Source organism: Haliotis rubra, unplaced genomic scaffold (assembly GCF_003918875.1).
Source record: "Haliotis rubra isolate DU_JTF1 unplaced genomic scaffold, ASM391887v1 Scf58, whole genome shotgun sequence".
In the NCBI taxonomy this organism is placed as follows: domain Eukaryota; kingdom Metazoa; phylum Mollusca; class Gastropoda; order Lepetellida; family Haliotidae; genus Haliotis; species Haliotis rubra.
The window spans coordinates 740119-767747 of record NW_025767279.1 but is presented as its reverse complement, the minus strand read 5'-3'; the positions used below and the strand labels follow the sequence as shown (position 1 = coordinate 767747).

Below are 27629 nucleotides of genomic sequence, written 5' to 3'. Positions count from 1 at the left end.
TCCCCGATAGATTCTGTTTTGGTTGGTAGTCGAAATTGGTTCTTTCCTAGCATATACATGTTAATATGTTCTTTATGAAGGCGTGGTTTCTTGTGGTGCGAAGAACAGGCATAGTTATTTATTGAATAAAGTATTGTGGTTGTTTGAAGTAACCGGCGATTCCAAAGGGAACTGAGAAAAGTAAAATATCTTTCTGTAAAGCCGACTAATGGCTTCAGATTAGCGGTGATACACGGTATTTGTATTTAGGAGATAAACGTTCAGTGTTTGGAAATGACATGAATGTTAGACCGAATTGATAGTCTCTAAATTTCATATGAAGCCGAAAGCGTAGTATGTTTATCTCCATTCTACCATAACCGATTTAAAATCGAACTTCGTCGTCCTGCGGAAGAATCGAAGAATAGATCCTTTTCTGATCGACTTACGACCTGTAATTCATCAAAGACTGTTGATGTTCGAAGATAATTCCACAAACGTGAATTACGGTGAGTCTCAGTCGAATCTAAAAGAGAATTTTTTCCCTTAAAACACAGAGACCCCAAATGACAAAGCGGGGAAAGTGACAATAGAGTTTTAAGAGACACTGTGGACCTAATAATCTTAGATTAGAAATATCATTAGTACTAGAATCTGTACTTTACTAAGAGAGTGTAATCCCAAATATGACATATGTTACATTTGACCACTTTCTAAATGGCATTGTGTATTTCATATTTTACAACTATCATTGTAAAATAAGGGAGTCTGGTAGCATATCGTATTTACGAGAAATCAGATCAGACATAATGTTCTTTCTGATTTGAACGTCCGGTTAGAATGTCAGCAACAAAAGTACCTGAGTAGATGAACTGAAATCAATTACCAGCTCTAAAATTACCACAAAAGCTAAACCGATTTATGGCCTGTTATTTTATCTGTTTTCTCCATCAAGTAATTATATTTTACAAGGATAACCATTATTCCTTACAGGTTTCATATCGGCCATCAAAAAACTGTTCTCAAACTTGTCGCCATCACAAATGTCAAAAGGTTTTTGTTGCTTTTCATTTAATAAATATATTTCACCAGCAAGGATAGTTCTTATCTCCAAGGTCACGAGCGACGGGAACGCGAATTCATGATCAAAGGATCAAGAGGTACGAATATCGCGCGGCCTTTGAGTAAAACACACACGGAAACGGATTGAGCACAAGTTTTCACAACTTACATACAAGTTGTCTTCTCCCAAGGGTGCCAAATTACCAATGTCATGATCTTTTTTGACAGTTAACAAACTGCGAAAGGACAATATCGAAAGGTAATCCGTAAGATAGTCACGTTTATATATAAACTTATTATGTTCTCATAATATTCTAAGCAGAGTTTAATATTCCAACTGCATAGATCGATGCTCCTGGTGTCAATCACTGTATTGTCTGGTCCAGACTCGATTATTCACAGACCACCGTCTTCAAGTTGAATATTCCTGAGTGCGGCGTTAAACAACAAACAAACAAATCTAAACAGTGTTGAAACAAGACACACTTTTAGTTTGAGCGAAGGAGCAAGATGTTTACAATTTCAAATCCATCCAAACATTACGTCATAAGGTATCTGATAGGTATCTTGAAAACTAACACAACCTGTTCAGTATCGCGCCACATCAAAGATGAGCCCTAAAGTTGTGAGAACTACGATTGATCCAAACGCCTGGAACTGATGACGACCTTTTGACAACCCACCCCACCCAAAAAAAGGGGGAGATACGTGAATGTATTATCGCGGATTTATGAGACTGATTATCCACGCTCATTATCAGAGATGGAAGAACAGTACCGGAAATACATGAAGAGAAACATCAAAGCGTGTTCTGACTCTTCTTAACAAACTATAAGAAATCAGAATAACAAACCTTGACGCTTTAAGCCCTTTTGATACTCGACAAATGCATTCCTTTGACCGAATCCGAGTTTGTAGGTGTCCTACATATTTTTAAATATCATACAGGGGCTTAACATAAAAAAGATTACAGCGATTGAGAACTGACTTAATGTTCTGAGAAACCAGATTACTTAAAACATACGTCGTATATGCTGAGTCGTAAGCTTGGTCGTAATAGGAGTGTCTGGAGTATTAGACTAACTTTGATATAAAAATAATATGTGATGCTCTTGGTCACCTAACACGTCCATTCTACAGAGTAATTACTGATGTATTAAATGTAGCGTTCACAGTAAGCTCCGGTTATTCCACCAGTATGTTCTCGTTATCATACAAGTAAATACAATCTTCTACCATCATGTCCAGTCTGGTAATTATAACACCGGCATTGTTCACGAATGTGGCATATTTAGATCCGATGTTATGTTAGGTCTTCAGACCATTTAGTATCCCTTGAAGGCTTCTTTACTGTCCGATTTAAAACCAGGCGTATTGATCAGATAACTGTGTGGTATTTGATGCTGTAAATACTCTACAAATATTTTATAAGGCTTTCAAAGGTCAGTGAACGACTCATCCAAGCAAGAATCTTGTTTTATAAAGGTCACTGTCCTATGAGGTATATTTCTTTTTGTGGATAATAATATGATTAGATTTAGGGAACATATGTTTGATTCTCTATGCGTATGCATATGTGACTTAGGCTTGTAAATAATCCAGTCTGTACCAGACACCAATGGTTGCCATAATGAGCAGCGTTCCATGCTACCGCGGACTTTGATCACTGTGCTGTCGACCTGGGCATGTGCTTTGATGACACCCTGTCGTCATGATGTTGGCCATTTAATGGCACCATACAAAATGGTCCAGTTGTAACTCCCCAGGCCCCACGGAAAATATGCTAATAACTCATTATACATCTGACGAAGAACCCGATCCACAAAGCGTCCATAGTTTTAAGGTAGACTCACAGTGCGTACGAATTGTGTGAATCGGGTCCGTGGAGAGCTCCAGCTGTATCTTTGTGGTATGTTAGTAATCAAGACGGAACAAAACAAACCCTTACGTGTATACAACCTTCCGGATCGAGGGGTGGTTCCACGAAATTTGTCGCACCACAAGACCTGACACCTTTTGCAATTCAGTTATTGTGCGGTTTGCGTAGATATATTCTAACTCCGGTCGTGCTTGTAGCTAAAGTTCAGTCCTATCTCGATAGTCAGGTGTAATGTTTAGAAGAAAAAAAAATGATGCGGGTCCAAGATGCTTAGGGCACAGTATTAAGCAACAATCTTTTTTCGCTCAATTGAACATGGCACATGGCCAACGTTATCACATTATATCAAACGTATCATTTTATAACTCACAGGGAAATGTTGTTTCAATTTCCCTAATTGAATTTTAGGCAAAATAGTGAATTGTATCTGCCGTCGTTTTTGTCATGTGGTATTTCAAACATTTCGAATGCTTTACTGGGGACTTGAATGTTATAACCTTGATCAAACAAATAGCAACACTTATATGGAGCATATTCTAAATATTTATTGAAATTAAATCCAGATTGTACCTAAAACCTAAAATAACCAGTGAACACCAAATATTGGAGCTGCAGGAATACTGCTCATTTGAAAAGAAGTTGACAATTGGGAATTTGATCTCGACCCTCTTCCCAGACTGTGTCCTGACCTTTGTATACTCTGAAGCTATGTGCATAGATCTAACTGAAATGATGAGTCAGTTTCACTAGTCTCTTTAATTCTAGTTCTGGCGGGTCAATCATCGAATAGAAATTGGCTATTTCATGGTTATTGAGCGATATCGGGTCACCGATATACCTGAACTCTAAATGGAACTTCTAGGCCAAATTACCATGTATTTATTCTATCAATCCGAGGAGAAAGCTATGGACGCGGCTTAGTGCCATCATCGTGTAGGCAATACTTACATGTAGATGATGATGCTAACTTCAATTTACGTTAATTATATTATGATCTACTGACAGAAAGGGTATCATCAAGATTCGAAGTATTGGCTTGTTAACCACATTCCCTCGATTAATCGACAATAGATCCCTCTGGCTTAACTAATAATGACGATTTGTTTGACTTTCAACTCTGACGTGTTCGTACTGAGTTCCCATAAGAGCAGTCAATACAGTAAGTCTAAATGAATTAATTAGAATTGATTTTTGATTCTACTCTGATACTTTGAAATGATTTCAGTTGGGAAAATACTGTATATGCCGAATGAGAATATACGACCAATATGCAGCCAAACATTGAAATAAATCATATATGTGTGTGTGTGTGTGTGTGTGTGTGTCTGTGTCTGTGTGTCTGTCTCAGTGTGTTGTCTGTTGTCACCACAAAACATCATAGAATTGTTCCTAAAAACTAATTTAACATAACATAGACCCTTCCTGTAGTTACTCGCTGAGAAAATCGGACATTTGAAAATGAAACGGACACTGCCAAACTAAAGATCTGTATTTTCCTTGGAGAAAAACTTCATAACGCGACACGCATATGACTATGGATTCCTTGGATATGGCTACCAGATGGCATAATGTCCACTTTTTAATAGCGTTTAGTTATGAACAAGTCTTAATAGAAGAAATATCACAGGGATGTTTCCGTCAGTCTCATGCTTTCATAATATTGACACTCAACAAACGCATTTCCAAACAGATGCTCCGAAAAGGTATGTGTGCGTGCGTGCATCAGTGTCTAAGACGTCATCATTTTATGTGCATACATACAATATCCGGAGATTGCGAGAAAACGGAAAACTCGATATGATGATGTTGGGGACAGGAAGGAGTCAAGTCATGGACTGTTTGCAGACGGTGTGTAATTGAATATTGATTCACGCTCCAGTCAGCCATATTCAAGCTCCTTCAATGCAGTCTGTGATTGATCGACGCTGGGTCAGGTAAACCAGTTGCTGACGAATGCCGTCGGTCAGAATGACCTTCAGTAAGGTCGCACGGTGTAACCAAACGATCCATATTGTTATCTGCTGTTGGAGAAGCATGGGCTACTTGTTAGCTACTCGTGTCCAGGGTTGTCCACTAGGGTGTACAAGGAATGGACAATGGTGTACCAGTGTGAAAACATAACGCGATGCGACGTCTCAACATAACGCGATGCGACGTCTCGACAGGAACACGTTACACATGCGCTGAAGAGTGAGATTAGTTGTTGTCCTTGACAGCATGAGTAGTCAGTGACATGGCATACTCACTTTATAGAAACATGTAAAGTAGAATATTTGCAATGTAGAATATTTACAACGCGCCTTTCCAGGCTTCATATCCTGCACAAAGCGCAAAAAATATAATTTGATTATACTATTAAAAAAAGAAACGCATAACCCAGAAATCTGTTGCGAAAATGTTGTATTTTCAAACAAGCATAACTCGTCCACAAATACAATTTAGAAAATTAATTTTGGCATCAGTTTAGAAGAAGGAAATGTCTGTACAACTAAGTTGACAATTTTAGATAACGGATACGTTCAGCACGATGGTGACGACGTAGCCCTGGCCCGACGTCGGATCTCCTGGCTCTCGGTCCAATCTCTCTCAACCTGTTCCCTACAATTTACCCGGATATCCTCCGAAGTCCAGGCACCCTGGCTCCTCTGCTCTCACCCGTGGCAGTACGATCACGCAAATGTAGTACCCGGATGTACCGACCTGGGCTACAGTGGTGGCTCGAGGTCTGCCTGTACGGGGACGGTCATTTGTTATACCTGTTTGGTTCTATCGTACTGTAAGCCGTGATATCGTGCTCAGACTAACAACAGAAGATTGGTAATCTCAAGCGTGCATTCTTTCAATGGCGATATTCCGTGTCGCAGCGTCAAGACGTGGCGTAGTGATTTGACCTTGGAACTCCTTCAAAACGAATGCCGATTTCCCAAAGTAATCTGGATTTCTATAGCCAGTCAGTGCATGCTCTTTGCTGCACAATTTCAACTGTTTTCTGTTGTGTTGTGGTGATGCCTTTTAAATCACTGTAAGAAATCTCATCAAAATCAACATTTTCAGGTAAAGTCGATTTTTCACTTGTGCAATTGTGTAAAATCGTGTTATCAACACTTTTGTTACATATTTTGAGGATTGTTTGAACACAATAGGTAATTGATAGATTTTTACAAATACAAAACGCCTATGCGTTTCTTTCTTTGGATATTATATTATTACCCCGGATAACCCAAGGTGCCGGTGAGGCGCTGGAAGCTTAATAGTCATGCACATGATTTATCCCACCGGGTACCCATTTTCTGCTGGGTGAACAGAGGCAATTTTGAACAAACTCACTTACCTAAGGTGAGACCACGTGTCCTTCCTTGTGGGGCATGACTGAAGTCCTAGAAACTCTCAGGCACTCTCCGCGCCCGACGTTGCTTGACTTCAACTGATTTGTGACCTGAGCTCTATGAACAGGATCACACACCACTACTTCATGGGGACCATAAAGTCCACCAGACAGTAGTGTGATGACATACATTCTGTCTGAAACTATAGACGTACTCTATGTCCTCACAATCTACATCCACACCCTAATGATGTGAACGATTGATTATTATGTTTTCATTGAAACACGTTTCATATAAATGGTGACATGTTCAATCATGCACAAAGGGACATGATGCCTAAAGAAATAAATTAAATGCATTTTATGACTATTCATTATATATGATTCGCCAGAGTAGTCTACATTGTCCTATCGTGCGTGACTTTACGTGAATGGAGGGTATCACCGGCATGGCAGTTCTTCCTTACCATTTTTGCGAACACCTGGTGTTATGACTGATTTTACGTAGCTGACTCGTGTCATGTTGACAGCTTATTTTACTTTACACCAAACGGAATCTGAGTTTGGGAGCTGTCAATCAATCAATCAAATTAGACATTTGTATAGCGCAACATATCCAGAGTCCTGCTCATGTGCGCTTAGTCGAATGCGAGTTTGAAGAGGATGGTTTTGAGACAAGATTGGAAACTGTTGATATTTTCCGATTTTCTGACATTTTCAGGTAATCCATTCCTGAGTACAGCACCCGCTCTGCTAAATGTTCTGTCCCCGTATGTTGTGGTTCGGACAAATGGAATATCTAAGCATTGCTGACTAGCTGATCTGAGAGACCTTCGAGGCTTGTGAGGGTTGACTGTAATTGTCAAGACTGGGTGTTATTTTGCACTGACGTACTTTATTTAATGTATTCAGTAATTGTCCAGCCTCTACCCAAGACATTCCATTGATCGATTTCATTAGCGATGCCGTCTGGTTTCGATGACACGCAATTTATCAAGTCACCAATCCGTATCGTCGGCTCTGTTAGAGTCGTCGCTTACTAATCTCCTGGATACTTAGTCTGAAAACCCTCATGTAAGCTCATGTCCATGGTTCTCAGAAACATATTCAAAGTGACTCAGGGATTCGAACCTGTGACAATTCTGGACACACGTAAAGCAGCACAGCAAGATCCCGTTCCGACTTGGCCTCCCGTCGTCTTTGTATGCAGCGGGGCGAAGGCGTTGTCACCTGTGTTCACGTGAACACCCACAAGGATTGAATTAATCAGAACTACACGTATTTAGCACAGGAAAATGCTGCATCAAAATTGTTGACAGAAACAAACTATTATTGATTAGTTGAACTTCAGCGCTAGCTGTTCTCTATATATAATCGAACTTAATGATCCTATTTCTTTACTGAACCTACTTATTGTCGACCTCTTCGGTTGGAGGTATCCATATTTGCATGTGTATTAAATGGCGATACAGCTGCATCCGTTTAAAATCAAGAAGACAATAAGTCTGTTCTGCGTATTTCCACCATGTTCTGTTACAAAGGGTTTGGTTGGTCAATACCACAGACGCTAAGTGAGTTGGTTTTCTGCGCTGTTTGCAGCACAATTTCAATCACATACAATCGTATCAGTTTAATGTCAGTGAAATCCCTGAGCAATATAGGATAGAACTGTTCACCATGAGTACGGACATGGTGCTGTGAAATCCAGAACCATAAGACGAATCGCAGATTCGAATTCTGTTTATTGCCCGTCTACACAACTCTGCATAGGGAATTAAAGCGGTATGTATACCAATGCCACGTGTGAGAATTCTACGCAAACTAGATGTAAGCAATAAAAATGACAAGGGTAACAGCTACACATGTAGTGACATTAAGTCTGATGAACAGAGAAGATATATGCATGCAAATAATGACATGAACATTAAATTTTGGTTCGAACGAATAGTAGCCAGGTACGGTGGCATACGTTTCTATCTGTGTGTCTGCGTGTGTGTGTGTGCGTACGTGCGTGTTCGTGTTCGTGTTTGTGTTCCTTACCCAAATTGTCAATATCGGGAATGTTGGCAAATATACTGATGTACAAAAGAAAGTACACACGGTGTTTTGAGACTATTAAAACAACGTAAATATTTTGCTAGCAATGTTCCAATTGGGTGGGATATCTATGGTGTTATTCCAACTCGTACACAATGTTTGTGACTTGTGAGTCGCAATCAAATCACTATTCTAAATATTACGCTGTGTACTTTCTTTTGTACGTCAGTTTAGTTCACCCGAATAAATCAGAAAAAGTGTTTTTTTCGGACTAAACAGGTTGGCATTAATTAAGAAGGTTGCGGTGAACATTGTACAAGAAATAAAACCTGAAGCCGTTTTATTATTTTTTTCAATTTCATCATGAGTGGCCGTGCTGAAGTATAACAGATTGAGATTGTTATTCCTTGTGAATGTTGTACACATCTCTGAACAAGCTGTGTTTCAGATCAAGAGTCGAGGTCAGGTCAAGTGGTCAGGTTACCATGACACCAACGAAAACCTCGAAAACCATCAAACCGCTGTTATGGTAGGATGAAATTGATGTTTTGAATGGTTTCTTTTTAAACCTTGAATTACATTTGTCACATTTTGGAACGCTTTTTCGAGGGAACTTGATTCAGGAAACTGTCTTTTTCACAGAAATGAATCCGTTTGCGAAAACCTAATCAAACAAATGGTGTGCTGGGAGTGGGACGCAGTATTCGCTCTGAATAAAATGGGGCAAAACGCGACCAACAGTCATGATTTTTATAATTGGATATTTTTTAAATTAACCTTTTTCAGAGGAACACATTTGTTTGACGGACATTTACACAAAGTAACTTTCTGAAATTATCTATCTAATTCATCAAAATGATCAAATCAGCGCATGCATGATTACATGGAACTGGTGAATCTCTATAGCAGCAAAACTGAATACATTATTGTAGACAGTCGATGGGGTAGCTTTGTGGTTTAAGGCGTTCGCTTGTCATTTCACAGGGAAGGGCCCGCTTCTCTCATAGATGCAATATGCAGTGTGCGAAATAGTGTCCACATTTTGCTAGCCAGTCGGGCTAGCTATGCCTAAAAGTTCCTAGAGCACAAAATAATTCACTAGCCCGAAATTTGAATGTACGTAGAAAGCAAGCAAAAGATTACAAAAATAGATGAGAATAAGATATTGTCGGCATGACACGGGTTTCATCAATAAGCTGCTAATATGATGAAATGTTTTATCGGGCCGTAATCGTGGATGATTTAAAATTATATTATAACTTAACAATCGATATATTTCCAAAATGACCCCTTGAAAATTCACTATTCTTACTAGCCACGGTTGTACTGTTTAGGCTATGAAACTACTTGACAAACACTTTTTTATGATGAAAAAGTGAAAGACAAAAGGTTAATTTTCGTGTAAACTTGCCCTTTAAGACGCAGAATTTCAACTGAGAGATTTAGATTGACGACCTTCACCGACGTGCCTTGTAGGGATGATACTGAGTGTGATCGGTTAGAGTCTGCAGGATTAAGTATCGTTGCCGAGAGATTAGCATCACGACAACTTCTGTGTGAGTGAGTGAGTGAGTGAGTATGGTTTACGTCATTTTTAGCAATATTCGAGCAATATTGTGGCGGGAGACACAAGTGATTGGCTTCGGACATCGTATCCATTATGGGCATATGGGGAATCGTACCGAGGTCTTCGGCGTGACGAGCAAACGTTGTAACAACTAGACTACCCACAATACCCTTGTGTAAGAATGAAACAGGTATGGCGTCATGGCACCTGGCAGATGGCATCACTGGCGTCACAATATGACCACCGAAGAATCGACGTTCCGTTTCCACTGTATATACATATACAGATTGCCTGGTCGTGTTGTACCAACGATTAAGGAAGCAATTAGTGTTGAAAACAGCACGAAACAAGTGATATACTGGGGATCATGTGGCGATGGTGAAGGCTGGTATCAGCTTCCTCATTTGTCTTGAAGGATGAGAATAATACCCTTTCACAGACTGGACGTTTCAATGATTCAATGCTCCTTTGACTTGCTAAAAGCCTCGACCAATATCTCCATGAACATCTGTGGGAACGTGAATGTCGTGTGCACCATCTGTACTAAACTGTAGCAATTGCACAAGGAATATCCCTGGATCCCAAGATCCGTTTTTTCAGAGCATGCCCTGAAGATGTCGGGCAAATGTCCAGGTCCATAGCAATCACAGTCGTTTCTAGCTTCATTCCCCATGTCCAGACCTGATGTAACTTGACTGTTACATGAGGGCTTTAAGTTATCAAGTTCTGGAGAGGCATATAGAAGTTGGTAGTCAAGTACACAGAGTGTGTGGGCTTGTCTTTGCCCTTCGTCAGTTGACGTCATTCACCTCACGAAGGGGGAAGGAAATCTCAGAAACGTTGTGTACACATTAAGAAGTTGACATCGATAATATTTTGTCTTATACTACTTTATCAATGTTGACTTGAATAACATACTTGCAATACCTTATTTTCGACAAGGAATTTCAAAATACTGTCCATAAGTGTTATCTTCCTTCTCAAAGCTTTCAGCATCTTAACCGTATTTTCCGAAGTAAAGAGCAATTCAATAAACCAATCCCAAGTATACGATTATTAAGTCGGATGCCACTCACCCTGCCTATCACACGCACGATTACTCTACAGAACCTACACACTGTAATGACATCACTGGATAACGTCCTACCTCATCTTTCGCCTTTGTAGCCGCCTCCTCAACAATTTCAACCTCTGTGGCATGCAATCATTCTTCGTACCCACTGCCCCTCTTTTGTCCATAACCTTGCAGTACATCGGCGCTTCGTATCAAACGGCGCCTGTTTGTATCAGTCACAATACATTCACAGGGGAAGGGTTGGAAGTGATCTGGTACAATAAGTAATTTATTGCTGCTTGCTGAGAACAAAATCTCTTGAATCCCTCTCAATTTCCGGAAAAACACAACGAAGGCTGTTTGAAACGAACCACCAACGTTGAAGGAGACATTCAATAACGTCAAAATGGAAAACAACAAAGAAATGCCTTCAGAGTAAATTAAACAAAGCATAAAGGCTCACAATCAATATACTGTTAACTGACGAGTGTTTGTTTATAGTTTAGCGCAGAACTAAGCTGTGTTATGGCTATATGATGGCAGCAAGTTAAAAAAGTCTGGATTACACAATCGAGTTATTGATAATGAGAGCAACGGTCAATGCAGTACCATGACATGCCATCAACCACTAATTCTAACAACCGATTTATTCAGTTCCTCCTTACACAGGGGAGTGAGATTCTTCAGGTATTAGTTAATTCATGTGTAATATCACGTTGGTGACACTACTTCTGGCCCGTTGGCAACCAACGGTCGTAATCAGGGCAAATTTAAGATTCAACAGCAGGACCATCGAGTTCTGCCACTACAAAGGGTCGAAACTCATTCCAGCTACTAGAACGTGGACATCATATTTGGTTGGAATTTCAGAATTATTGTGATAATGATAAAGAAATGCATCACAATCGTTAGCACACAAAGTCAGCCGTCTAACCCGCACAGCAACCGCGGCTTCAACAAAATGGAAGTCGGGCAACTTGTAGTCTAGACTGCGGACCTTGTGTACCCCTCTGATAAGTGTAAATTGGTACGGCTCCCACGACCGAAAGCTATGAATACACAATGCCATTTCGAAAGTGGTCAAATGTAACATATGTTATATTTGGGATTACACTTTCTTAGTAAACTAGTGGAAGCCGCGGTGGCTGAGCGGGTTAGGCGGCTGACTTTGTGTGCTGGCATATAGATGCCTGACTCTGAAGGTGTGGGTTCGAATCCCAGATGGGTCTCAACCGAACAAAAATACTAAAATCTGTACCTTACCAAGAACGTGTAATCCCAAATATAACATATGTTACATTTGTCCACTTTCTAAATGAACATGTGTATTCAAAACCATTCATAGTTTGTTTAATGTTTAGCCACCTTCAACACAGGCGGATACTTTCTATTGCCCGTGTGGTTAACCTTAACTCTGGTTGAATTACTCTTTTAACCGGAAGGGCAGTTTGTCATTTAATTAGATAAACGCCTTCACATCGTACACAGCGCATCACATTAGTTGTGTGCATCCTGAAGTGTCATCCGTCGGTGCACAGAGTTTCATCTTATACTCTTGTTAACGGGGAAGGGCATGGAACATGCTAATGTGTGACACTATATGCTTGTCTAAAGGTATATGTAAACAAGTTGTTCTGGCAATACTAGTTACCTCAGGATACATGTAAGATTATAACGTTGTTTTTTCTGTTTGAAAATGCTTTATTTTGCCTTATCGTGTTTAAGAAATATATTTCCTTATACAGTTGACAGTTTACATTAATTTTGTAGCCGACAAGACCTTGATTTATGGATTATGTCATCTTGCCGTCTACTTGCCTCCGGTCTAAAGGCGATAAACATGTTGATTTTTTCTCTGAAATAGTTACTATTGGACAGTGTGAAATAATTTGAAGAATTACGCGATATACATACGTTTCAAACTAAACGCATCTTATATACTCGACAAAATAACTTTGCTTTATTGAATTTTTACAGTATTAATACTCTGGTAGGTGAACGTATTCTTCTCCTCTTTTGAGAGGATCGGTCGTCTAAACAAGGGGTGATGGGATAGCCTAATGGTGAAAGCGCCCGCTCGTCATGCTGAAAACACGAGTTCGATTTCTTGCATGGGTACCATGTGTGAAGGCTATTTCTGGTGTACCCCCGGTGATATTGCTGGTATATTACTAAAAGCGGCGTAAAACCATACTCACTCACTCACCGATTCGTTGTACTCAAGCTGTGTTTGATACTTCACTATGCTTTATTTACATATCTGTAAGATGAATGTAGCACAAAAGCTTCAAAAGCAAATATTTAGTAGACACCGATCACGAAGTTGAAGCAAACATTATATAGTTTGGTTTAACCGCCGTTATAACGCAACACTACTGATACAAAGGACGTCACAGCTAAGTAATGGGTGGGTGCAGGCTATGTGTTGTCACAAAATATATACTAGTTTCCAATAATTCTTTGGAAGGAATTTTTTCTATATAAACTGAACATATAATGGCTGTGAATATACAATCAAAATGTGTCTCGTGTTGTTGGGTTTTTTTTTGAGTGGCATTTTAGAAGTTGTGCTTTAGATTTAATCGTGCTCTAGAATTACAGAAGCTATCCATATATACTTGTATTATGTGTCTCGTGATATCGTTGCTGTCGTCAAATCAACGGTGGTTGCTGTGAATTTAAAGCACATTCAAATGTATTTTTTTTAAATTCAGAAAAGAAGAATGTTGCTCCATCTCCGTTAGAAAATGGCAAGCATGTGTTGACCTTCAAATCAGGTCGGTACGTAAGTCCCAAAACTTTCAAAGTTTAATTTTTGCCTACCCGATTTTTAAACGTAGTATATTTGTTCCTTTAAATTTCGGCTAAACTTGTCCTACAATCGCCAGCGGCTGAAGGGATGGTGTTAATCCAACTAGGGTCCATGCAGGTAGCAAAGGCACTGTAAGTCCCATGGTCCCTGGTAAGGTGATCTACCTTCAGTACTATAATATGTACTTTACTAAGAAAGAGTAATCTCAAATACACATGTCATCAAATTATAGTTTTTTACAGTTGTATGTGAAAGCGATTTTAATTACACTTTTATTACTATTCCAGTCACATCACTGCATGCCAGGGTAATGCTGGAGGAAATCCCAAATATTTGTAAATCGCTTAACCAGTTTGAAACGAATCATTGAGCAGTTGTACGATGAGGACATACTATCATATGGTGTAGACTCTCATTGTCACGTGATCATTAGTGAAGAACCCTTGTTTCAGAACGGTGTTAGAACCCGGTTCTTAGTTATTTAAAGTTTTACTTATGTTGAAATAATATTACCCCGAAATTACTATTCGAAATATCCCAACTAGCCTGTCAGAAACCTATTGCCACTCGGAAACACCTTAATGTATGGTGACCATTGCTGTTTTATCTACGGACGTCGGCACGAAAGAGAAGGGTCATTTATGTGATCCCAACACTGTGGTTAGAGTGTCTTTTACTTCATTATGAAAGATATGAAAATGTATTTCATCAAGTTTGATAAGCTGTTGATATCAAACATATACAATATTCTAATTTCGGTAGCCATTATTACATGCATCTACGGGTTATCTGTTGATAGAGCAATGTTGTCATCCACAGTGAATGAAGAAGCATTAATCAAAATAAGTATTATTACTGAGAAGGACATGACTTTTCAGCAATGAGAATCAAGGGTTGTATATATTTGTGAACTGTATTGCGTATTTCACACAGGTGTACACTCATGTGATGATCATTATAACGTCATTCCAAAATTCCTAATGCGGGCGGATGGCATATTTGTGTGCGTTACTCTGAAGACCCGTTTTCAACTCTCAGAAAGGTGCTATATGTGAAACCCCTTCCTGTCCTTCACCGTGATATTTCTTGATTACACCCACACCCTGATTGAGATCAACCAACTAACTCACATAATGCGTTCAACATGTAGATTACAGTTAACAGTCGAAACAAGCAGCTCCTAAAAGCAAAGTTTTCAACCTGATAATTAATGTGTGGACCACCGGTATAGACACACCCCGAGAAATAAATCTAGGATAAATCTAATTTGGATTCTACTAACTACAACCACAACAGATGTAACAGTTCAAGAAAACACTTCAACACTCTAAAATCTCAAGCACTCACGCCGTTGTATTTTGTCCTTGTATTTTAACCCAGGAATAAATATTTAAATCTTACAGTTAATGTCCAAGGGTGTAAGTTTGCACGTAACAAACTCCCAGAAGGTGTACATTTTATTACCCTTTCAGATTCCGCGGTAAACGAAAGAGCTTACCTAAGTATTTCTCTTGAATGCGGTGGCAGCTGCTCTTAGGAGCTTTCCTTAATGCTGAAACATGCTTCATGTCAATGCCATTTTCTCTTTAACAAGGAAAACACTTATGTGGTGCTCACGTTACAGTGTCGATGTCCGTACAGGCCATATAATGAGTTGGAAGGATAAACGTGCCATGCAGTTAATATAAAGATAAAATAGGAACACTCTTCCTTTCGTGAGAATCTGATTACGATGTTGATAAATGTAAAACTAGCACTTCAAGCAGGACATTGGTTCCAATTTCATTTTCTTCATAAATATAATTTGAATTTAATCATTTTCATCTTGAATGATTGCTGCTTCAAAGTATTTAAATTTATAAACAGCGGATGAATTATCTTCGTCATATTTATCACAATCTGTGCTTTTATTTGATGAGTAAAAGCATATATTCTCGTACATATCTGGAAATCATAACAAAACAGTTCAACTAAAGGAACATCGGTGACCACGTGGTGTACGGCGATGCCTTTCGAAATGCATAGTTTTGTTCTTTGATAGTACCAGGATCTAATGTTTGTCGAGTTGAATCTGAAAAGGTTTTCATCAGGATCTGTGGTTATTCACTTGCTTATTTTTAATTTATATAAATATTATACCGGGGTATTATCCATAAATGTAATAGCATCTCACAGACAAACTAAACACGATATTTGCAATGATTTGTACACGAAATAAGGAGTGAGGGTAATATGATAACATCATATTCCCCAGACACAAACATCACTTAATGTTATCTGCAGTCTACAATATAGTCTAACAACATTTTACAATCTGCAAAGAAATACTTTCTCATCCTTAATCATGTTCATTTTGTGTCATTTGATAGTGAAATTATGCCTTGTCTGGACACTCAGTGATTCTCTGCTTATGCTAGGAAATGGAACCACCCATTTGTCGAGATCATTGTCTTAATGTCAGTGATTCCAGTCCGATATTTTACATCGTACAAAACACGGAAGTATCCTGTAAAGTCAATGAACATATTGTACTTCTTATTTCCAATAAAACAAGACTATTTACTCTGTAGAGCTCATGTTTGGAGTTTGAGTTGATGCTCTTTCTATAAACATTCACAGAGTTTTGCATTTGTCCAATAATCAACACTAAAATAGTTCAGATGATCCCTTTGGACAATGAACCCGACGTAAAAGTGATTCATGAACACACACGACCGTATCGTACAACAGACACTGACTTCAGCAGTGATTTCCTATGATTAAGTAAATTATTTTGTCGTTTTCATTTATACGAATCTGGAATACAGAGAAACAGAAAGGAATTGTATTTTCACAGGGATCAGCAGGCATAGAATATATATCCAGCACTCCAATGTATTTCGCAAGATACGACTAAAGTGCAATTCAGTGTTGTGGTTTACGGTGCTCATAATATTGATCACTATTTCGTCTAACCCGATTATTATAGCCGTAATAGTGTTTGATGATCAGCTAAGTATACTCTGTCATCTTGCAGTTTCACTTATGTTGTGAAGATCCGGGTTGAACTGGTCTTCAGCAACACACGCTTGTCGTGAGAGGCGACTAACGGGACCAGGTGGTCAGGTTCGCTCACTTGACACATATCATCGTATCCCAATTGTGTAGATCGATGCTCTTGCTGCTGATCACCGGTTTTCTTGTCCAGACTCGATAAATTACAAAACGCCACCATTTTGCTGGAATATTGCTGATTAAGGCGTGGAACAATAAAGAAAGAAAAGAAACTTAAGACTCGCCAACCACTTCAATATCAAACATGGCAACGTGTTTGAGGGATAAGTCTATGCATAATATTGATATCCAACTCAATAATTGCATCGAGCTTCCTGAAAGTGAAAACGTGCACTCATGTTTTTATCTGTATATGATACCCCGTCGAATGTATTAGCAGGTTTCGTGCCTCGGTTGGCAACAGAGTAGAAACGGTTTGTCAGTAAAGTGAAAAATTCCAATCATTTTGTGTAACAGTACACGTTATCAAGAAGTGTATATTTCAAAAAATGGTGAAAGCTGCACAATGATGTCTCCGCTTCCCTTAATGTATTTCCTTAATCAAACGTGCGCACTCTCTTAAAAAAGCACAACTGTGTAATCTTATCATCAAACGCCTAGAGGCTATACATTGCAATGCTTACAGCCTAATCAACAAATTTTGTACGTGTTTATACAGTGCATGGAATGCTCAGCTATTTTGTAACCAGGCTGAGATTTAATGTCTTGTCGAAGACTGACTTAATTCAGACATTGAACCTATCTGAACGAGCTATAACCAAACTGGACACACTTAACGCGTCTCGGAATGTGCAGTTACAAGCAGTCAGACTCCCACACTACTTCCCATAGGTTATCCTAGCAATAATGATAAGGTCGACATCTCGACGGCTGATATATGTGCTAAATGAATTATGTCTATCAAGCGAGCTGATAATGCCCCTGACTGGCTACAGAGACAGCGTCTCATTTTGATATTTGACACTCCTTGCGTTTACAACGAGAAATGGTGACAGAACATAGCGTGATGTCACAATGACATGTCGCAGTGATACACTGGAATCTGACCTGGGCATCATGTCACATGTATTTCACAACATATATTTAAACTGAATCGTCTTAACAAACATATATGCTCTCTAATTTGATTAACTGACGTATTTGAAAATATTGCCAGTATATTTACTAAATAAAGAAAAAGTATTCTATTTTTCTCGCTCCCGGTCGTATTGAGAAACATCCTCACTTACATCAACTATGTAAAGGCCAGGGGGGAGACTGTGGCTTAAATCATCAAACATTGTTAGTTTTGTCTGTCCACTTACAAGGCGTTAATATGCACTCAATGGGTAATTGGACCACCCATGTTGAAACGTTCAGCGTCTGTAAATCCTTGATCATAGCAACTATAGTGTTGCTATGGAAATCTTAGAGGACCTGTTGGTCAGTACTTATCGTCAACTTTAACACGACGTCGAGATGTACTCCTGTTCAAAGCAAACTGTTAATACCTCCGCATTTGAATTTACGGACGGGAAACCAGTTTCAGTGTAAAATGAGGAAGCTCTGCTTGGAAGGTATTCCTGCTTGATGTGGAAGTAACCCAGAACGGTATACGTGTTATGGAGTTACAGCATTCGGAAAACACAAAGGAACGGGTATTGTGCAAACAGACCAAAGATCGTATTTGGTTTAATCAAAGACCACCAGTGCACTGGAGGGATGCCCAAAGACTTTATTCACGATCAGCCAATCATGTTATGATTCAGATTTTACAAACAGAGTCGTGGCTTCGGAAACCCCTGGACCACCCGTACCTCCTCAATCTAAAGAAATGTCCCCCTGGACCAATCAACCGTACGAGGCTCACTTTGTTCGAATTTTTAAAGGTCAATGTATTTGTTTTGCTTGATCAACGTAGTGTCTGGACTGTAATTACAGTCAGAACGGCGTGTCAACTTAACTTAGAAACTTCTGTGGTTTCACAACTGGCTTTTGACATCTGGCGAGATGAAATTTCTTAATGATTTTTCCGGCTCAGGTAAATCATATAACTGATCTCTGTCTGGAGACACTGATATCTTGGAATGGCTTTTTTTCCTTTAAGAATAAGTGAAGAGTTTAAAAGGCAACAATTGAATGGATTGAATTGGATATGGAATGCCATTAGTAGAGCTTTAAGATTACAGATGCTATATCTGTACGTCTAATCTTATGACAAAGAGAAGTATGTATTTTTAGCACTGAATGTCATTTCATACTGAAGCCATCATAAAACAACCTACTTTTAACACCAGTTATCACCATTCAATTACTTGCTGATAGATTAGATTAAAACATCGATAATGCCAGTAAATACGTATTATAACAGTTAATATTGTCAGAAATATGACTTGTACCAGTTATATATAAGTGTACTGCAGAACCGGCATGGGCAACAAGCAGCTCCATAACCACGTGTGCCTTATTGTATTCGGCATTTCAAACAAGCAGGAAAATATGTGAATTGTTTTGCGTCAAGGCTGGAAATATGTTATGCAAAAACGTGGGGGACATTTGGTTTGTTTTTTACAAAATCAAAACAAACATGCACCAATATCTGGCAATGTTCTGGCAATGTAAGTAAGTCGTGTATATAGCAAGAACATTCCCGAAAGCATGGACCTCTCGAACACAAATTGTGATAGTCGTGAAGCTAGTGACCTCTGACAGAGCGTGCCCAGGGTTGTATGACAGATTTACCATTGCCACTTAGACGAGGTGGCCGTTTAAAAACATTAAAATCATTTGAACGCATTTAAATCATTAATGGAGTAACTTTGTTGATCATGCAATGTTTCGGCGTCCATATGTCATCCCACAACAAACTGCATGTGATTTGGATTGAGGCATCTGTGGTGCAGAACGTCAGCACTGAGATGGCAAATGTCATGATTTCAAATGAAACCATTGATTCCATGGCCGCCTGAATGAAGAACAACGACTGATGGACCTTTGGTACACCGCGATCGCTTGAAGGGTAGGTCCATGAAGGTACGGGATGGTATCAAAACGCGCTCCATATTGTTTATGGCAGTCACACGTCATTACTTTCTGGACAACTTCTTTGTACCACTCGTGGTGCTATATGCACAACATGTTGGGCACCCGTTTCTTCTATCAAGATAACAATTGTCATGTTCATCGTGCCAGAACTGTGATACACTTTGCCAACAGCAACACATCCTTGTATGGCATGGCCAGCACTCAGTCCGGGGCTGTCCCCCACTGAATACGTCTCTGACGTCATTTACAGACGTGCTCGTCAACGTTAAAACACACTCTACTCTCAACGACCTCGGTGTGCTCTTACTGATGAGTGGATCAACATTAGTCACAGTTCACAATGGTCGACTCATCGGCAGCATGCCACGAAGAAAGCGTGTATGTCTATCCAATAGAAATGTTTTACCTGGTACGAGAGACATGAGCGGCAAATGGAAATTTCGAATTAGACCACTGTTCTCTTTAACGGTCTACTTCGTCATCATCTCGTCACACCATCAATACTGTACCTCAGTGGATGTACCTTCTAGCACCACTACATCGTTTCCACATGCTAGTATCATAAGGATGAGAAGATAAGGACCGATTATTCCCAGTATTTCAGGCCTGTTTGGCATCGTATGTACTGAACAAATTGCCCTTTTTTAGTATATTGTAGGTCTGAGTGTCATTTGCTGTTGTAATCCATCAGAATACCAAGTATCGACTATCATGAGAAAAACATTCCGTTTGGTGTAAATTTACAAATAGCTGTGAAAATTATTGAGTCATATTTAATCGGGTGATACGTCAGGCTTCAAACGCAATGGACAAATCCGTTCTGTCAGGGTACTCATAAAAGTGCAAGAGCATTTATCTGGACCGGTACTTAAATAAACTGCTGTAACCTGGAAGAGAAGTGAACGATTTACAGAAAGCAATCGGAATTGAAGCAATAAGAAGAGAATTAAAAGGTATTAAATTTTGATTTGAACCCCAGTATAAGTCCCCACAGCAATAGACGACATAAGAGAGTTAGAGAATAATTGGCTTCCATGAAAATGAAAACGACTTGTTCCTTGTCGGACGTTTCCATATAGATCTTATTTGATCAATAATGGAGGGCCCGATTTCATTCTTCAACTGTGAAATTACACTACAGGTCCCGTGGCACGATTGGCAGTTAAAAACCAAAAGGATGGGCAGTGTGAAACCAATGTGGTACCAATAAGATGAGTTCCCGTCTGGATTTAAATGTTTAACTGTTCTTATGGCTGTTCTGTTCCTTCAAAACATCTATGTAGGCAATAATAAAGATTCAATCAGTTTTAGGAGACCATTTGAAGAGGAATGACGCTCTCGTCATAGCTGCAGTCACGATATGTAGAGTAGTAGGCGCCGGACTGATTATCAATATATAGCCCGATGTTCAAGGGGTACATGGAGTTCATTACCTTTACTCTAAACTGTAAAAACGATGCACAAATTTTAATGAACACAGGATCGACACATTAACCTTCAGTCATATTATGACCAATGATTAAGGTAATTTCGACAATATTATACCACATTGTGATCACTGTAACAGTTGTTTACAAAATCTACAGTCTTATCTGGGAATAGGATTCTATATTATATTACTTTGGCCAATCTTCAAATCAATACTCACTGTGTACATGTTTCGGCTCCGCACGACACCTGATCCGAATTAGTGTATATAATAATAATACTTTTGTGTCAAAAGTAGCTGTGCAGTCATGTAGTCCTTATGCATAATCATATATTCCATCATAACATACTTTCACTTGATGCTTTGATATAATTGAAGTTGATGATGTTGGGTCCTTCAAGAACTGTAATGTTGTAGTCCTCTCAACACAAGAGGACACCACATACTGCACATTGATTCCCAATGACATAACATACCTCTAATGGTCCGGAAACTCATCTTTGTGTCAGATGAGAAATATAATTAGGTTAAGGCGACAATATTGCTGGTCAGCGTCTTATATAATTAAATATTATTTTGAGCAAATGTGTTTAGTTGAACGCTGATTTGCGTATTTCCGTTAAACATAGGTTACACCTATCTCCCAAAGACAATACATTATATTAACTAGAGGTTACTAATGTGGCGAAGGCTACCAAGAGCTGTGGATGCAGATGTCCCCACCAACATCTAGAGATGTACTAGAAAGTATTGTGTCGCTTATTTACATGTACTCATATCACGTGTACAAGATTCATATTTGTAGAGATGGCAATGGCTCAAGGAACTAAGAAGCCTGGCTCAATGCAAACCTTAAATGGGACACACATACATAACTGCAGTTTTATATACAAGTCGACGTAAACATATAAAGAACTGCACTACTTGTTCCTCAAATGTAACAGTCACGGCTCACTGATTCAGTATACCAGATATATAAATATATAGTCACATGCTATTGACAGATAGACAAGTTTAATAGACAGATAGACAAGCATTATAGATATACATATATGAGAACACGTGTATAATCTTCGACAATACGGTCTGATTGGTATAACATCTTTCAGCCTACATGACGTTTGTTTTACAAAATATCCATTTGTGCTCATCATTTTGCTCCGAAAACGGATATCCGAGCGGGAGATTTGTTAAGAAAAGTTTCATAATCCCAGCTGGTATGAATCTGCGGCATGTTTGTTTCAATATTTACACAAAAGTAAACGCATTCTTTTTTAATTTTATTGTGTCTATATACTTGTTATCTTTTGTTTCTTCCATGAAAATGGTTTAACATTTCATTCAGGAGAGATACATTTCACCAGTCCCATAGCATGCCGACGGTAAAGTGGTGAGCATTAATGCATTCATTCCATATGCTCTGTAGTTCCGAATATTTTATACAGCATCAAACGAAAGGGGAATCACTAGTGTAAGTAAACCACCCAGGCCTGACACTGTAATGTACATATGCACTTAAAACAGAAGTGACATGAAGGGGCGTCTTATTACAATTCACTACTAAAAGGGAAAGTGTGTTGAAATAACATGTTTGATTCCATTGGTAAATACAAGATCGACTCACAAATACAAGCAGCAAGTAAACACCCCAATGAAGTATATGCATAGAAACGTCACGCCCACGAAATATAAAAGTTGTTATCCTTAAATAATTGTCATAATCCAACCTCCCGGCTTTTAAAATGACAGTCGAAGAAGTACAGTTTCATACCACCTAACCCCCTGTTCTTCGCGATCATTGCTGTAGAATTGAACGGGTATGTGTCAATTCCTTTGACTGGAATTATAACGTGTTGACCTTCGTGTGTCCCTCCACTGTGACGGTGTCAAAATAGTGCGGCTTTATCAAAAGACATATCAGCTAAAAGAAGAGTCTACTAAACGAACCAAACTACATGACTGATAAGGACAAATTTTATGGAAGAAACTACTTTTATATTCAAGGTGATGCGATGTTTCGATACAGATTATTGTATCGTTGTCAAGGTTGCTTCCATCCATACACTTTGTCCTTTTCTGACCCTCCAACTTCTAAATATGCCACTCAAAGAAGACTACATGACTGTCCTGAACATATGCTTGTGAAGGAGTCAAATGATACTGAGTATTCTCCCAATGAGGAGCAGATTCATTGTGTTTTTTCACCAGACGTGAACGTAAATGTAAGGTTCCAACTTGGAAATGGCACCGGAGAGTCATCCAAACATCTTTTAAAAGCTGCACTAAGGTCTTGAATGACGTAACCCTGATTACACTTTGAACAAGAGTCATATGGCGCTCTTTGAAATCAAGGGCATGCTCAATTGTACCTCAAACGAAATGACAGTGTGGACATCAAAGGCTGCAGCTTCAGGTATATTCCTTAACATAAAGGGAATGATGGCATTAGGCTTCAATGATGTTGTAAGGTTGCAGGGATTGAGCACGTATAATACCTGGGATTTTATGCATCATAGAGCTATGCATTTGAATATATAGAGGCGTTATTATACATGTGTGAAGAAAAAGGTCTATGTTGTAGCTTAATGTAGAAAATTAATTTATATCATCTTATACAATTTGCATCTCTCTTTCATTCCAGGCGTGCACTGTCATTCGCAATCATCCAGGACGTGACGGTTCACCCGATTAATGCTGATAGATAGATAATGACTTTTTCTATATTAGCCTCCTTTGAAATTCCCAACATACTTATTCCAGTATTGCCCTTGGTTAACTTTTATCGGGTTCCTGCAGATCAAACTGAACCGTCTAATCCTGCATTTCACACAGTACTGGCATTTTCACCAACCTAAAGTGGTCTAGGTAAGACTGTTACAGTGGAGTCACATCTCCTTACCGAAGGCTCTATGCGATGAAGATTGCGCTGTGGTGCACAACGGCAATCACGGGAAAGCTACATTATTCCTTTGCCGTCTCTCCAGGTTCAATATATTCAGTTTCACGATCCATCTTTTTATGACGCTTCTAAGACAGTTAATGCAGATTTGACCACTAAACTGCCAAATGGATATTTATTAGGTTTTTGAACAGTTTCCTTGATTGAAAGATGAGACAATGAGGTTTCCTTTCCTTTTTTGAATTGAGACTGATTCGTTCAACACTTATAATAGCTGAAGGGATTGTGTAAATCCAGCTAGGGTCCATGCAGGAAGCAAATGTACTGTAAGGCCTCATGGTCCCTAGTATGGTGATCTTCCTTTAGTTGTTGGCAATATATAGCCTGTTTTCACCTTGTATTGTCATCTATAGTTAAACTGTTTTAGATTGAATTACTAGTTTTAAAGTCGAATCGGTGATAATCTAGTTATTTTACTGTCCTTCGTTGACAGGTTTTTACAATTTACCATTACTTACTATGTATAAAATAAATTGTTCTCGTCACGATATGGCTGTAATATTGCCGATGTGACGATAAATTCCAACCCACTCACTGATTCGTTCATTTTAACCACATGACAAGAGAGCTGTCATTGAGGTAGTCACGTACATATATCAGGATATTGAACCTTTTGTACCTCGGTTTGAAATAGGTACCGAAAAGGTATTTATACATTACTTTACGAGATGTCCATGCAGTCCATGCAGTCCAGGAATAGAAAATAGCGTAAGGAGTTGGTTAGGAGACATGTCGCTTTTATTGAGGACCAATGAAAAAAATCAACTCATTCATGCATGCACGTACACGATATATTCACATACAGATACACATACGCACACGCTAACGCAGACACCAACACGTCACTTTGGTAATGCAAATAATGGTGACACATATGTTTACACCTTTTCCAACGATACTTCATGCAAAGGCATTTGTTAGATAAGGAAAGTCTTTCTGGTATTGCAAGATGCATTATATGTGTTTCGTGATGAAAGACTGAGTGTTTCTGCGGACAAGAACAATTGTATACATTTCCTTTTGTGAAACTATAAATGTGTTTCTTCAGCAAAAACAGCAAATTGTATAAATAATCCTCTGGATACGTGTCTTGCTTTAAAGCCAAATGTATGTCCAATTCCTTCAGACTCATTCTATCCTGACAAGATCCAATGTATAGTGCGTTTTTTTGTTTTTTGTTTTTTTAGATTATATATATGTTTTACTTCAGACAAGCCTTTCTATACACGATCGTGTTGAAAGGTATATATATGTGTCACCTGAGACAACTATATCCATCAACGATTTGGTATATGCGTGTTGGAATGTAGGGAGTGCAATGTATTACTTCAGGCAAGTCTCTCTATACATGATTTATTCAATGTTTTGGTCGTGTTTATATGTACGTTATATATAAATGTAGAACTTGAACGCCGGATAATACCCAGACGAGACTATGCCCTGTAACAGATTTCACTTAGTGTAAATCCAAGCTTAAAGCGGTGACAGAAATATGAGTGGATCGATGGATAATCAGTCATGATACCAGTTTTCGCGAAAAGGGTAAGCATTCCCTGTCCAAACGGTAGCACCTGCATGCTTTGCATGTAAGACTATATAGCTAATTCTTCAGACAGCGCTGTCTATAGATGATGAACTTTATGTTCTTCGCGATACATGTCCATGTGTTTCTTCAGACCTGCCTATAGCTGTTAATGATAACACCACAACATAAGCCTGGCAGTGCGGTGTCGCTGGCAGCATCAGGGGCGTTCCTGTGGAATCCTATTTCCATAAAGTTTCATAAATTTAATTCGTGTTTAACTAGGTGTCAGTGATTTTTCAGCTCTTTTGTGGGTATTTGCCATACACTGCACGACTTGTTTGATTATAGCATATCACATATCAGAAAAATACTTTATCAACACCTCGAATCTGCCTCTTGATGCCCGACTGCATAAACTTACAAATATAATCATTTACATTACAGTCTTGATCACATAGATAATCATTTACTGTAAGGGAGAACGAATGTTTTCAGTTCGTGAAATTCCTTTGAAATATCGACCCTGTCGAACTGAGGTTATATATACCAGACATATTTCTTAGCTTGGTTCACAGCAATATTTCCAAGATGATTATACCACTCTTGCTCAGAAATTGTTGTACCAAGGTTATAACATCCAAGGCAATACAATACAATCGTTCAACGATTTCTGCTTTTTTGCAGATTTCTCACTTTGGTAGATTAATGTATTATTGTACTTCTTCGGGCATGGCTTCACACATTCTATCAAAGTGAGTAATGTGGATGTTGGGAAGCTTTATAGAATTCAAAACTTGTTAATGATGTTCTAAAAGACTCTGATACTCCACACACCGAAAACCCTGGCTCCATTTCCGACATGGGTACAATGTGTGAACTCATTCTAAAAGACTCCTTACTGTCAAATCCTCTCAGTCCAAATGGAACTTATAAGTGTACATTGATGTGAAAAGAAATCATAAACCCATATCGAAGATATCAAAAGTATTCATATCACGTCAAAAACCTCATCAATGGAGCACTAACTGTCAAATACTGACAACATTATGTCATTGTAAGATTGATGTGGGCGTTCCATGAGGATGGTTTGTTTCAGTATATTTATGACAATAAGCTATTGGTTTGAATTCGTTACGGTTGAAACAGTACAATAAGTTGAGATGTCCACTTAGTTTGACGTAAGGCCACTGGCAGATTGGTCATCAAGTGGTCACTGTTGTCATTAAACAGTCTTTTGTCATTATGTTATCTGTTTTAAACCATCAGGAATACAGACATGCGTATACCTCTAAGGGGTTATTTTGTAACGTCTTCGCGTAGCAAACTATGGATTCCTCTGGTTGTACCTTTTCATTGTAAGTATAAATGAAATATGTGAAAACATTTTTATCTGTCATTACTGAATGTAAGATGACGGTCGTTGCTCTTGAGAAAACGAAATAGAATTTTAAATTTCAAAATGTTCACCTGTTAACTATTTACATTAAACTGGTAACTGAAAGGCGAACACAACTTTCACTGTAAGCTAACATTTAGGCCGCATTCAGTCAGGAACAGGCATAGTCAAGCATTTTAAAGGCGAAGGTCACCAACATTATCAAACATCGCTCCAATTTGAGGAAACGAACCCAAATCTTTGGCATGAAGAAGACGTTCACCAAGCAGAAGAGTAAGCCTCTGATAAATCGTGAATGAAATTATGGTATGAATTATATTTCCAACGAAAACTATACTATTGATCCCTGTACAAGAGGGAAATGATCAAACAAAGAGAAATGAGCACATTATTGATTTAATGGATGTGCTCCCTATCAATATAGTAAGAGGCAACGTTACCGTGTTGGTATCGACCGTCTTTCATTAGACCGACGGGCAATATAACTAGTCTGCAATGCGGATCTGATGATACTGTCAATTTACAAA

The 27629-nt window shown here is 38.8% G+C and overlaps 1 protein-coding gene and 1 long non-coding RNA gene across 2 annotated transcripts in view; one reads left to right on the top strand and one right to left on the bottom strand.

Annotated features, from left to right (window-relative positions):
• LOC124254735 (atrial natriuretic peptide receptor 1-like) overlaps positions 1 to 27629 on the bottom strand; it is a 733848-nt gene that overhangs the window by 638323 nt on the left and 67896 nt on the right. The gene's annotated exons all lie outside the window — the stretch shown is intronic.
• On the top strand, positions 253 to 9926 carry LOC124254737. The gene is made up of 3 exons (XR_006892539.1): positions 253 to 265; positions 7875 to 7880; positions 9848 to 9926. It is a non-coding gene; the product is annotated as an uncharacterized LOC124254737 (long non-coding RNA).